Here is a 13683-nt window from a genome sequence, read left to right as displayed (position 1 = left end):
CCAATGGCAGCGCTGTGTCTCTCTCCCTCGCGCCCCCTCACACGGGCAGCCAATCACAGCCACTGACCGTGTAACGGAGGCGGACCCTCAGTCAGCTGGAGGAAGGCTTCAGGCCTCAATGCAGCACTTTAAAATCACAAACATTGACGTTGCGGACTTTGTGTCACTTTGAAATCACAGTAAACGAGTTAATCATGAAAGTTCCTTTATGACAGCAGCAATGGAATACATAAAAGACAAAAAGAGTAAATATATAAATAAATGTCACAAATCAAGTTTTTCACATTTGATGTGAAAAATAATGATAAGATATAATAAAATGTTTCAAATCAAATAGTTGGTAAATCAAAAAATAATGAAATGTCACAACTAAATTAGGACAAAATGTTACAATTTAAATACTAAATAAGTAATTCATTCAATGACTAATTAATTACATGTTACAACTTGAACGTGAGCAATGTTTTAATTTAAATATAATGAATGACAATGTAATAGAATAACAGTATATGCCCTAAATAAAATGAAAAATAATGAATCAATGAACCATACAATAGCATAATGAATTTGGATAAAAGAATAACAATAATAAACAATATAATGTTATGAATACACCATTTTTTAAGTTGATAAAATAATGCTAAAATGTGATCAAAAGCTGGCAACATGTTAAGTTTCCTTCAATGCTCAGGTCCACGGAGCGGATCGGCTCCATGAGGTCCAGGTCTGCAGAGTCCTGATGGGAGAATGAATGAAACACGTCTGCACTGAAATGCTCTCAATCCACAATCAATTAAAGATGCAACACAGGCGGCATTTCTTGTTTATTTCTACAGAAATATCTCCTAATTGCAGAAAGGTGGTTGGAGGCCGACGATGTGACTGATGTTTAGACAACCGATGAATCAGGAATCAAGAAACATTTAATGCCAAAATATGTCAAACATACAAGGAATTTGTCTTGGCGGTTGGTGCGCGACAGTAGACAGTGTGACAGTAGACAACAAGACAGCAGTGAACCAGTAATAAAATAAAATGCTAATGCAATGGGTTAGTAGAATAAGGCTATGGGTTAGTAGAATAAGGCTATGGGTTAGTATAAAACAAGAGAATAAAGTTAGAGTTAAACATTTAAAGTATTAAAAAAGCAAAAAAATATTAAGCATAAAGTGCACTAACAGACAAGTAACAAGGTGACGAGTGACGACAAAGTGAAAAATAACAGTTAAAGTGACGTGTGCAGTGTGAAGGGGAGTGAATGGAAATATGAAAAAAAGAGATAAAGGATGAGACTGTTTCCTGGTTTTTGGCGTCGGCGCTGAAACATTTGGAGCTTTTCGGCCCTGCTGGTGCTCGCCCACTCGCTCTGATGTTAACTACAAACCACAGAACCACATCCAGTCTGAGTGAGCCAAGGAGGCCCATCACAAGCCCGATGACCCCGGGCGGCGGGGGGCTTCATTGATCCAAACCAACATCGATGATTCAGGAAGTCAGAAGCTGAACCAGATGTATGACTCTACTTCTCTCTGGATTCATTCCCTCAGTAAACCGTGTAAACATGAGTTTATGGTCTCAAGTCTCCTTCAACACAACATGATGTTCATTTAGTGAATTATGCTCCATGCAGAGTCAAACTGACCATAAAGCAGGAGATGCTTTGGGGCGGGACTACACACTGATTGACAGGTCTCTAATAGATCATGAAACAGCATTTACAGTGTCATATGCAGATAGCGTGCAGAGTGTATGAAATAATGTAATATTATTAATAATGTAAAATAAATTCCCCAATCTGTGATTTTAGAATAAATATCCAATTCACTCTATTCAGATAATGTCTCACTACCACGGGTCAGTTTGCAGTTGAGACTGAAACCAGCTGCATATTGACACAGTGATGAATTATTAACCTCCCTGTGACGTTGTAACACAACACCAAACGTCTCCGTGTCTCTGAGGGGGACGACAACTTGCCGGGACAGACAGGAAGTCCACGCTCAGCTCCAGCTCGGTCTCCTGAAAGACGAAGAAGAGCGAGTGACGAGGTCACTGTCGACCTCTCGGGGACAAACAAGCACACGGAGACTCACAGACAGACACGTTACAACACATTACCCACAATGCAAGTCTTCCACCGGTGGCTGGGCCCCAGCACCACCTACCTGGGTAGACGCTGTAACACGGGGGGCATTGGCCAATCAGAGAGCTCGCTCAACGCGACAGAAAGCTGCAGGTAATAGAACAACAGGTCGTCACATGACCTCAAAACGACCAGAGTGGATTCCAGAGAGGAAGAGGAAGGTCACGGACTTCACTCAGCAACAACAAGCCGGAGCTGAAGAAGCAAAAAGATCATAAATTATTCAGACAAAGAAAAAAATCAGACGAGGAAAACTTTATCTGAGCTCAGACTGAACTCTGAGTACTTTTACTACACACACACACACACACACACACACACACACACACACACACACACACACAATATACACAAATATATTCAAGGTGAGGATGAAGATCCTGAGGAGATATCATATGCTAATAGGCTAATAGTCCATATGTGCTGCCTGCCAGAGCCTCACATACACACACACACACACACACACACACACACACACACACACACACAAGATGTGTGTGTGTGTGTGTGTGAGAGGTGTGCCAGCTGATAGTTGGGATATTGGGGTCAGAGGTCAAATGGGACGCATTAGGACAGCTTGACGAGTGTCCTGAGGAGACGTTACTGTACTGTGAACACACACACACACTCAGACACACACACACACACACACACACACACACACACACACACTCAGGTTTACTACATAATTAACCTTGTCTGACATCCCTCTGCTGTAATCTTCCTCATCTCCTCCTCTTCACACTTTGGAGGTGTTGTTCTTCTCATTTTGTTGCAACATGAATTCTGACGAGTCATCGTGAACATTGATGATGTTCCTCACGTTGAATCACTGACCTTCATCTTGAAGTTCTTCAGGAGTGTTTTGCTGCTCGTTGATTGACGACGCATCGGTATCATGTGATCGGAGTGCGATTGGTGAGGCGTGACAAGGTTTGTTCCATGATGAAGAACCCCGAGCATCTGCAGTTCTCTGTAGGAAGATCAAGTCAGGATGACATCATCACCTCCTGATGACATCATCACCTCTCAGTGACATCATCACCTCCTGATGACACACTTTGATACCTTTACAGAGACAAAGGTGAGGATTAAAACTCTCTGAATGAGTGTGTGTGTTAGTGTGTGTTAGCGTGTATTAGTGCCTCCAAGGTCACCCCCTCCGCCCCCCCCCCCCCGTCCCCCACGTCCATTCCGTCCCCTCCGTCCCCCCGTCCCCCCGTCTCGTGACGAGCTGTCCGCTCGTGTCTTTAATATTTGATGAGCTGCCAGATGGCGCCTCAAACAGGAGGTCCAGTGTGTGTGTGTGTGTTACACACTGATACACACACACACACTGGACCCAAACACACACACACACACACACACACACACACACACACACACACACACACAGGGTCAGACGGCCTGAGGAAGATCTCCTCAGCAAATGGAATGAAAAGAGAACATCAGCTAACTGTTACTGTTACTTTCCTCCTCCTCTCATCCTCCTCTCCTCCTCCCCTCCTCCCTCTTCCTCCTCTCCTCCCTCCTCCCCTCCTCCCCTCCTCCTCCTCCTCCTCACCCTGATGGTCTGACTTGCTAGTTGGCAGTTAGCGTTGCTGCTAACGTTACGGCTAACGTTACTGGCCCCTCCCCCTGCAGAAGCCATTCCACTACATGTGTATCGTGCATAATGAAACTGCCTTTTCTGTTGATTTATTTGTGATGATGTAATGATGACGTCAGGGGGCGTCGGCTATTTAAATGTCACCTGAGTAAGGCCAGGTGTGTTTTCTATTTCGAGAGCGGAAGGAGATACTATTTTTGACCGCATTACGCATTGAATTCTCCTTTTATTATGAGTGTGATTTAGGTTGTTTTTGCCGAACAATGAATAAAGAATACTGAAGTGACAATACGAGCAAATGCGCGTTGATTTTACCGACCGCTCCTACATTACGGCTAACGTTACTGGCCCCTCCCCCCGTTGATACGAACACTGTTTAGGTTGTCACATGACCAGAGGAAAGGAACACATCGGTGATGTCATCATAATAGCAGCTCTGGTTTTCTCCATTAATCACAAACTTCCTGAGCGGAGTAAGTGAACCGTCCTCCACTCTGACGCTCTTCCTCCTCCCTCCTCCTCTTCCTCCCCCCATCCCACTGCAGACCTCAGATCTGCTCTGGTGACACACTGGGATTAGTTGACATGCCATCATCCAGTCATCAAGCAGAGGATTACGTGTTGTGCTCGAGGTAACACAAAAGCACACAGTGACACACACTCAGTGACACACAAATGTGCATTGTATACACGAGCCATTAAATGTGCACTTTGACTCTGCATTAGAAGTCTGTCGGCCATTTTGAACCCGCAGGTTTGTTTTCTTTGTGGTGGTTTTTGTTTAAACAAATATTGATTTTTCTGAGTATCAGTTCACTTTCTATAAATGTTGATATTAAACTTTAAACTACATTCTTCTCTCGTGAGATCGTTATCTCAACACGTTGTGTATTAAACTGAAACAAAGAGCAACAAAGAAAAGGCCTCAAGCAGCAAATGACTGTTTAGTTTAAATGAATGTGAACGTGATCTTTTACATCGGTAAAAATTCAGTAATCAGTGAAACCAAAGCAGGAGATGAATTGATAAACCCAAATGAACGACGTTCACAGCCTCTGGTAGACGTCCATCTCACGTAGGATGAGGCAAAGCGAACGACGTCACCATGGTAACAAGCTGCAACGTGATTATTGGACTTTCACAGTAAGGAAATCGTCCTTGAGAGATTGCAGGTGAGAAACAAACACAACCAGAGGCCGATTGCATCAAGGAGGTTTGATCTGTGACCCCCCCCCCTCAAAGATTCCTCCCCGGGCCGCACGCCGCACGCCGCCGCCGAGGCTCGTGAAGCAACATGTTTGAAATATTCAATCAAAGCAGAACGAATGTGGATGTGTGAAACTCAACTGTGGTTTAATCTTCTGTCTACTTTTATCTTGTTGAACCTTCACAAACGTAGTGGGACATAAAGTGAAGGATTCATCGTTATAATCTGGTTACATGTATAATATGTGTGTGTGTGTGTGTGTGTGTGTGTCTCAGGTCCCTGAGGACTCTCCAGCTGTTGGAGGTGCTGGTTTCTCAGGTGAGGCGCTATTGAGGACCTGCAGGGTCCTGAACCTCAGCTCAGGTGCACGGGAACACAAACCTCGAGGTCGGAGGAAACAGAATATCGGTGAGAACCAAAACAACTTATGGATCGCCGATCGGAGGTCTCACGTACAAAACGAGACTAACCATCTGGCAGGAACGAGACGTCCTCTAAACACCGGCCCTGATGTGGACGGCAGCGCCAGGTGGGAGGTGCTGATGGTCGCTGACGTCCCGCCCCCTCGAGCGCTGGCTGGTGCAAACACACAAACACACAAACACACAACACCAAAAACCTTGTCCAGACAAATCACGTGACGAAAGAGGAGACCTGACGACGCCCCCGTTGACTGGCAGGACCCTCGACGTGACACGTGACACGATGGATTCATGTCACGTTCTACTGATGCCGCCACCACACAGGTGAGAATAAGCCCCTCCTCCATCCTACGAGATGCCATCTTTCGGCGGCCGTCGCCAACTGCCTTCATCTGGTGCCTCTCTTTCTCCACCGCCTACACACACACACGCAGACACACACACGCTGCCGTGCAAACGCACAAACACGCGCCCACTCAGAGCAGGTAGAGACGTGTGAGGTCCTTCAGGGAGAAGAAGGAGCGTCAGAGGAGCTCGTGACAGAAGTTCTCCTGCTGTCAGAGAGTCAATAATAGTGTTTGACAGCAGCTGATTCTGGAGGTTCTCCACCTCCAGCAGCTCACCAGAGGAAGCCGGGACACTTTGTTGTGTCGGAGTGGAGGAAACAAAGATGGATTTCTGGAGGATGTGGATGCAACCTTAGACTTCAGGACGAGACCAGTGACGTCGGTCAAATGTGACCACTGCTGTAATAACGATGTTAGCAGGTGTCACCAGGAGCGACCGGGTCCAGATAGAACACTGAAGGAGCACAAAGGAGGAAAGAGCGGGACGTCCCGCGCCAGGCGCCCCCCCCCCCCCCCCCCCCCGTGCAGCACCTCTTCTTCCTCCTGAGTGACAGCTCATCGTAATCGGCTCCTACGAACAGGAAGTCGACTTCATGTGAAGTCATTTTGTAATCTGATTTAGTTTGATTTCATTTAGTCAATCTGATTCCATAATAAATGAGGAACACCAGAGAAGCCGGTGGACATGTTGGTGACTGTTCTCCTGTCACCACGGCGACGTGAGGACGCCGTCCTCTTCGCTGGTGCAACGGGCCAGTGGACGCTCACAGCACGAATCCTCTGTTCGCTAACAGGCAGAGAGCAACGGCAGGGACTCCGTGGTTACCGCCGAGGGATGCTGGCTACTGCAGTTGCCATGGTTACGACACGGAACTCTCAGTTTGTGATGACCAACATTTCAAATGGATATCTTGTGACGGACGACGGACGCGCGATGAGGACACACAGAAGATAGTTGATGATCCGTCACGAGAGGCCGCACACGGCACCAACACGGGACCTCCCACTTCCTGTCATCACGGCCATGTGACCACGCTCTCCAGCACCAGCGTGAGGAGAGAGACAGATGTTCATGTCACAGGATCTTTAAGACCAATGTAATATATTATTGTTATATTATATTATATATATCATACCTGACCTCTCGCTCCTCTCAACCAGCCAGTGGATGTTCACCGGCTGGAGATTGAGAGCGTAGAAAACCAGAATAAACCAAAAGAGAAGTAGAACTTTACCTCCTGGACTGATCCAACAAACTCCACCTGGACTAAGCAGCACAGACCAGAAGTTCAGGACGGAGGCCGATTTGATCTGGAGGAGATTCAGCATCTCCAGCATCTCTTTCCAGGTGATGTTTGGTATGGAGAAGTCTTCAGGGAGTCTTCAGTTCTTAGCTGAGATCTTTGGCAGATCCTCTTTTGATGTCTTCAGTCCCTCCTTCCTCCCTTCTTGTGGCTGATGTTTCTGAAGGCCACAACTTTGAAAAAGCCAAAGCTTGGAGAGCGACAGCAGGCGGATTCTGTGCCGCTCTGCACTCTGATTCTACAGCTACGACTCTCAAACAGGCTGTGAGGAACATCTCACTCTGCAGACACACACCTGGAACATACTTATGACGGCTGAATTGCGCCACCTGCTGTTACCACGTGGTGCACGTAGGGCCCAAAGGACAGGGAGGATTGTGGGTAAATCCTCCATAGAATTGAGGATTAAAAAGGATGTAACGTGCTTTTCTATGTCTACGTTTCTATGTGCTTTACTTTAACAATTAATTACGGCGACTAGCTTTATCATTTTGGATGTTCGATGTCTGTTTGTAATAATGTCCGTTTTAGCGATCTAACGCTCGCTTTATGTCGTCCTCCAGGACACGTGATGCCCACACCTCACAGGGGGCCACAGGCCTCTCCTACATGTTACTCCCATGAGCCTCGGCTCTAGTTCGCTGAATGCGTCGCTCCACCCAAAGTGGGTGAAGTGAAAGTGGAAGAGCCGCCGGCGTGCTCCTGGTCCCTGATTATTCTGCAGAGCTCCACTAAGAATCAATCAATTAAAGAAGAAGAGAAGCAAAGGTCGTCTTCAGCCACCCGCAGTGATGTGATTTCACTTGGAGGAAGGTTCCTCCCCCTGTTGCATAACCAGTGGAATGTCAGGTTTCCCTCACAGCTGACCTTTAGTAAACACACACACGTGTACACACACACAGCATGTGTGCACTCACACGCGTGTCGACTTCCAAACTCCTCGTTCTTGATCAATTATTCAAACGTTACGCGTCGTGTCCGTGAGGCTTTGAGCTGAATAATTAGAACAGTCACTTCGTTCCTCCTTTTAAAGGGACAGTGACTCTTTCCTCCTCGACAGCCTCCAAAGTTCTGAGATCAAAACACCTTCTCGGAGGAAAAGAAGTAAATATTGACTTTTAAACTCCATCTTGTTGTGGATGCACAGCTGTTTGTTCACATGGAGCTCGAGGTTTTCCCACGACAAGGATCACGAGGCAAACCGGAGACGTGCCACTTCTTTCATGAGGCTGAGCTTGATTTGACAAATTCTTCTTTATCAAACTCGGCCGGATTGAAATGTAAATAATTTAGAATTCAACATTTATTAAGCAGGTATGAATTATACATTCATGCAAAATCTTGGCAATGGGACTCCATCCTGAAATAGGATAGAAGGGTGGAGAAGTCGGATAAGACCCAATGACTGGAGGGGGGGGTCGTATCGGACAATGATAATAAGGACAATGACAATAAGGACAATGATAATAAGGACAATGATAATAATGATAATGATAATAGATAATAAGGACAATGATAATAAGGATAATGATAATAAGACAATGATAATAAGGATAATGATAATAAGGACAATGATAATAAGACAATGATAATAAGGACAATGATAATAAGGACAATGATAATAGATAATAAGGACAATGATAATAAGGATAATGATAATAAGACAATGATAATAAGGATAATGATAATAAGGACAATGATAATAAGACAATGATAATAAGGATAATGATAATAAGGATAATGATAATAAGGATAATGATAATAGATAATAAGGACAATGATAAAAAGGATAATGATAATAAGGACAATGATAATAAGGACATTGATAATAAGGACAATGATAAAAAGGATAATGATAATAAGGACAATGATAATAAGGACAATGATAATAAGGATAATGATAATAATGACAATGATAATAAGGACAATGATAAAAAGGATAATGATAATAAGGACAATGATAATGATAATAAGGACAATGATAATAAGGACAATGATAATAAGGATAATGATAATAAGGATAATGATAATAAGGACAATGATAAAAAGGATAATGATAATAAGGACAATGATAATAAGGATAATGATAATAAAGATAATGATAATAAGGACAATGATAATAAGGACAATGATAATAAGGATAATGATAATAAGGACAGTGATAATAAGGATAATGATAATAATGACAATGATAATAAGGACAATGATAAAAAGGATAATGATAATAAGGACAATGATAAAAAGGATAATGATAATAAGGACAATGATAATGATAATAAGGACAATGATAATAAGGACAATGATAATAAGGACAATGATAATAAGGATAATGAAATGACCCCTGACTGTAGCAGACGGGAGAACATTGTTCGACTCACCGGAACCAAGTTTGTTGTATTTGTAATGGTTTTATTTTGGGCATCTTTGGGGGAATCATTGAGTCTCATGCAGGATCGGAGCCGCAGGGATCCGTCTCTCTGACCTCCACCTGAAGGTCAGGGGAGGATTTGGTGTTTCTACGTCCTCCTCGGTCCTCGTGGTCACTGTGTGACAACAAACAACATGGTGATATTCCAAGATGGCGAAAGCAAAATCAGTTATCAGTCCACAAAGCGATAAAGCCGTCCTGGGACGAGGATGTTTCATATTCCTCTGATGTCTTTTACGTTAATGTCACACGATGTCGTTCAGGGGACGAGGGACGCGAGACGCAAACAGTCACTGTGTGACTCTAATGAAGGCAACTTTCTGTTGGTTTGACACCAGTTGAGATTAAATCCTGATACCTTATTACTTTATGGGAGGAAGAGTGACTCTCAGATGATTCCCATCAGCGCAGAATTTATTATCATTGCATTATTTTCTGAAAAGCTGCAGACAAAATGAAGCATAAAGACATAAAACCACTTCAGTGAGTCATCCATCATAGTCCACTAAACACCCTTTACACAGAGAGGTCACGTGTTGAATATATGATGAAGAATCAAAGATTAACTCGTGAAAAAAAGCCTGCTAAATATTGACTCAAATGTGGGTTTTAATTTGTGTTTTCAATGATCATTTTATCAGTGAGCTATTTGTCACCTTTGTGTTAAAGAAGAGTTCTGAAAACACGTCGTGATGGCGTCTTTTCTCCGTCGCTCACTAGTTTCCTGTTTCCTTGGCGCCTGTGTCTCCTGAAGGAGACTTGGATCATGAGTCTTTTAACGGGAGAAGACGCAGGAGGCCTGAGAGGCCTCTGCCAGAGGACCAGGCGGCGGAGAGGAGGTTTGTGCGCTCGAGGAGCAGTTTGTTGGCCCGTCGTCGTCTCCTCTCTTGTTCAATTGTTCGCTTGCCTCAAGCTGAACGCTCCCTAAGCAGGGACACGTGTCCACTGAATGTCCACCGAGGGGACGCTGTCCTCATTGTGGAAAGAGATGCCCGGGTACCACGCGGCGTCATTAACATTTAGTAACAATCCTCCACATGGAGATAAAAATGATCTCTTTACACCGACATGCAACAATGCTTCAGTTCTGACATCTTTACAAAATGACTTCACATGCTCGTGTTCAAATCACCACGTCCTGTTTCTGTTTCAAAATTAAAGCCCTGAGTCAGGCTTTTATTCTGAAATACGTCCAAGACAGAGTTCTGGCGAGATCTGAGACTCTGGACACGAGGCCTTTATTGACCCCCTGAGCCTCATCTTCGGATATTCCATTTTAATTTGAGATCGATCAAACCATGCCAGCCTTTAAACGAGCTTAAACTTTTAATTAGTGGATCATTTATTGTGTAATTCATATCCCCTGATTAAAATATGACAGCGTTTAATGGAAACCTACAGATTAGCTGCTGTGTGAATGAACATCTGCGAGGTCCAGCTGATTGACTTCATCGCTCGGGGACTCAGTCCCTCCTCGGCGCCCTCGATGACTCGCGCCTCCTCCCCGTCCTGGTTATTGTTTCCAGGCGAGGAAAGGTGAGGTGGACAAAAATCTCCAGAAACACATGAAAAGTTAATGAGCCGTCTTTGTGCATTGAGCCTTTCATTAATAAAACAGCACTCAGCGGGGGGGCATTCAAAGGAATGTGGTAATTGAAGCCGCTGTAGTCCAGATTAATGTGATCATGTGATACAGAAGACGTTAAGTTTGATGATTTATGCTACATTAATAATTCATCTCATGTCTTTTGGAATGATTAAAGCTTTTTCTTTTAACAGGTGACTCTGTTTTGTGTTGAAAGACTTCAGTCTGTTGCAGGAAAGAGTCTGATATATTATCAATGACCAGGAAACAACCTCCAGTAAAAGCTTCATGAGTTAAAGCTGCGTCCTTTGCAGTGACCAGCAGGGGGCGACTCCTCTGCTCCCATAGACGTCTATGAGGAAATGACTCTACTTCTCTATAGTGACCAGCAGGGGGCGACTCCTCTGCTCCCATAGACGTCTATGAGGAAATGACTCTACTTCTCTGTAGTGACCAGCAGGGGGCGACTCCTCTGCTCCCATAGACGTCTATGAGGAAATGACTCTACTTCTCTGTAGTGACCAGCAGGGGGCGACTCCTCTGCTCCCATAGACGTCTATGAGGAAATGACTCTACTTCTCTGTAGTGACCAGCAGGGGGCGACTCCTCTGCTCCCATAGACGTCTACTTTAGGGCGGGGCTACACGCAGGCATCTGCCGTCTCTCCGTCCTCATCAGTCCATGTGTGGTCACTTGGTGACGGCCAACAGGCAGAACTACAGGGTTCAAAGGTCGACAAACGACTTCTTGCCTTCAGTTAATGTTGCAAACTAATAAGAACGTCTGTCGCAGACCGACGACGATCAGTAGTGAGTTCAGACGTGAATGTGACAAATGGAGGAGACGCACACACACACACAGACCGGTCCGATGCGAGCGGTCAGGTGGGTGGAGATTGCACCTGTGCAGAGGGAGGAGCCTCACACATGGAGGCGTCGGCCCATGAGCACCTCCTCCCAGGAGAGCTGCGTTTACTGAAGCAGCTCGTGATGATTGTCTATAACACAACAACTAAACACCCTTGTTTGTTTTCACACATGTGAATCATGCTGTGAAACCAACCCCAGCAGCTTTTTGCTTTTTTAGACTCCATTTTTTTCAGGACAGAGGATGTTGCAGGTGTCCTTTAAGCTTTTCACATCTCTCTCTCTCTCTCTCTCTCTCTCTCTCTCTCTCTCTCTCTCTCTCTCTCTCTCTCTCTCTCTCTCGCCCTCCTTCACACTGTTGATTGCTAAATTACATCAGAAGCACTTATTCCGATGGACGGTTGCCATAGTGACTCTTTCACAGTCCTGAACTGTCTCTGCCTCAAGAGGCTGACCCACGAGGCAATGGGGCTAATTGCCCATAGCCGGGGGCAGTGGTTGACGGGTGCCAGGGCGTGTCCCCCTTGTGGTGGGGCTGCACACCACATCTCTGGGGCCCATTGATGCTCCCTGATCCGCCTGGGGCCCAGTTACCACGTGTGGCCACTAGGAGGCACTGCAGGGGTCTCGGTGGTGGAGAGTCTGTGTACCGCCAGAGGAGACTGGACTCCTCTTTTCACCCCCTATGAGCCCCCCTGTGAGGGGCTTAGCCAGCGGGGGTAGCTGGAAGGCAGCGAGTTGCAGAAGGCAGCACACACACAACCTGTGTAGTGTGTGCACACACACACACACACACACACACACACACACACACACCCTCGCTGTGCACTACACTAAAACAGGTCTGTAAAATGCACAGTGGAAAAGGCGTGGAGGCCGTGAGTCTGCTCTCCTGGACTGTAGAAGCTCAGGCTCAGAGACAAACACCTGCTCACCTGGTAAAGCTGTAGGACTCACCTGCTCAGGTAGAAGAGGAGCTGCAGCTTTCATCTGGTTCATTTCTGTTCTACTGAAACTCACTTTGTTCTTCTACCGACGACTCTCTTGTTTCTGTTCAGAAGGGTTGAATGCACTTATTGGATAAAAGCGTCCGTTAAATGACATGTAATGTAATGTTCGGAACCTGTGAGGTTGGTGGGAGGAGCCAGTTGCTGTGAAGGAACACACCTGTCAATCAGCATGTAGCCCCGCCCTGAAGCATCCCCTGCTTTAAGTGGATCATTTGTATTGAAGACTTGGAACTAGAGACCTGATTACTGAGGGAATAAACCAGGAAAGAGTCATTTTCTCATGGACGTCTACGGGACCCCTGGTGGTCACCGGGGGGGACGCAGCTTTGACTCCTGCAGGTTGGGATTCACTCTGCAGAGCCGCCGCTTTGTTAGCGTGACGATGTCCTCAAGGGATCTAAAAACAGGGACGTCTCCCCTCCCCCGTCGGCACCGAGAGACTTTCATTAGCTGACACGAGATCCCGTGATGATGAGAGGCCAAAACCGTCTGCCTCGTCCCGAAAATAGCACCGCTCCAATTCGCCCCCCCTCCCACGAGAACAGCTCCGTCAGAGAGAATGAGCCCCCAACGGGGGGCCGAGTGCCCCGTTTTCAGGACTCGGCGGAGGCGAAACCTTTTCTCTTTTCTTCTCTCCTTCATTTCTGCTCGGCTTCTTCAGAAGGCTCACGGGGTCACCGGGGTCACCGGGGTCACCGGGGCCAGCGCCCGTCCACGTGCACGCTCTCAGCTGAGTTTTGATGGTTTGTTTTTCTGCTGATT

This window comes from Gasterosteus aculeatus, chromosome 12 (assembly GCF_964276395.1).
Source record: "Gasterosteus aculeatus chromosome 12, fGasAcu3.hap1.1, whole genome shotgun sequence".
NCBI lineage: Eukaryota > Metazoa > Chordata > Actinopteri > Perciformes > Gasterosteidae > Gasterosteus > Gasterosteus aculeatus.
The sequence above is the reverse complement of the archived record's forward strand: the minus strand, read 5'-3'. Positions refer to the sequence as shown.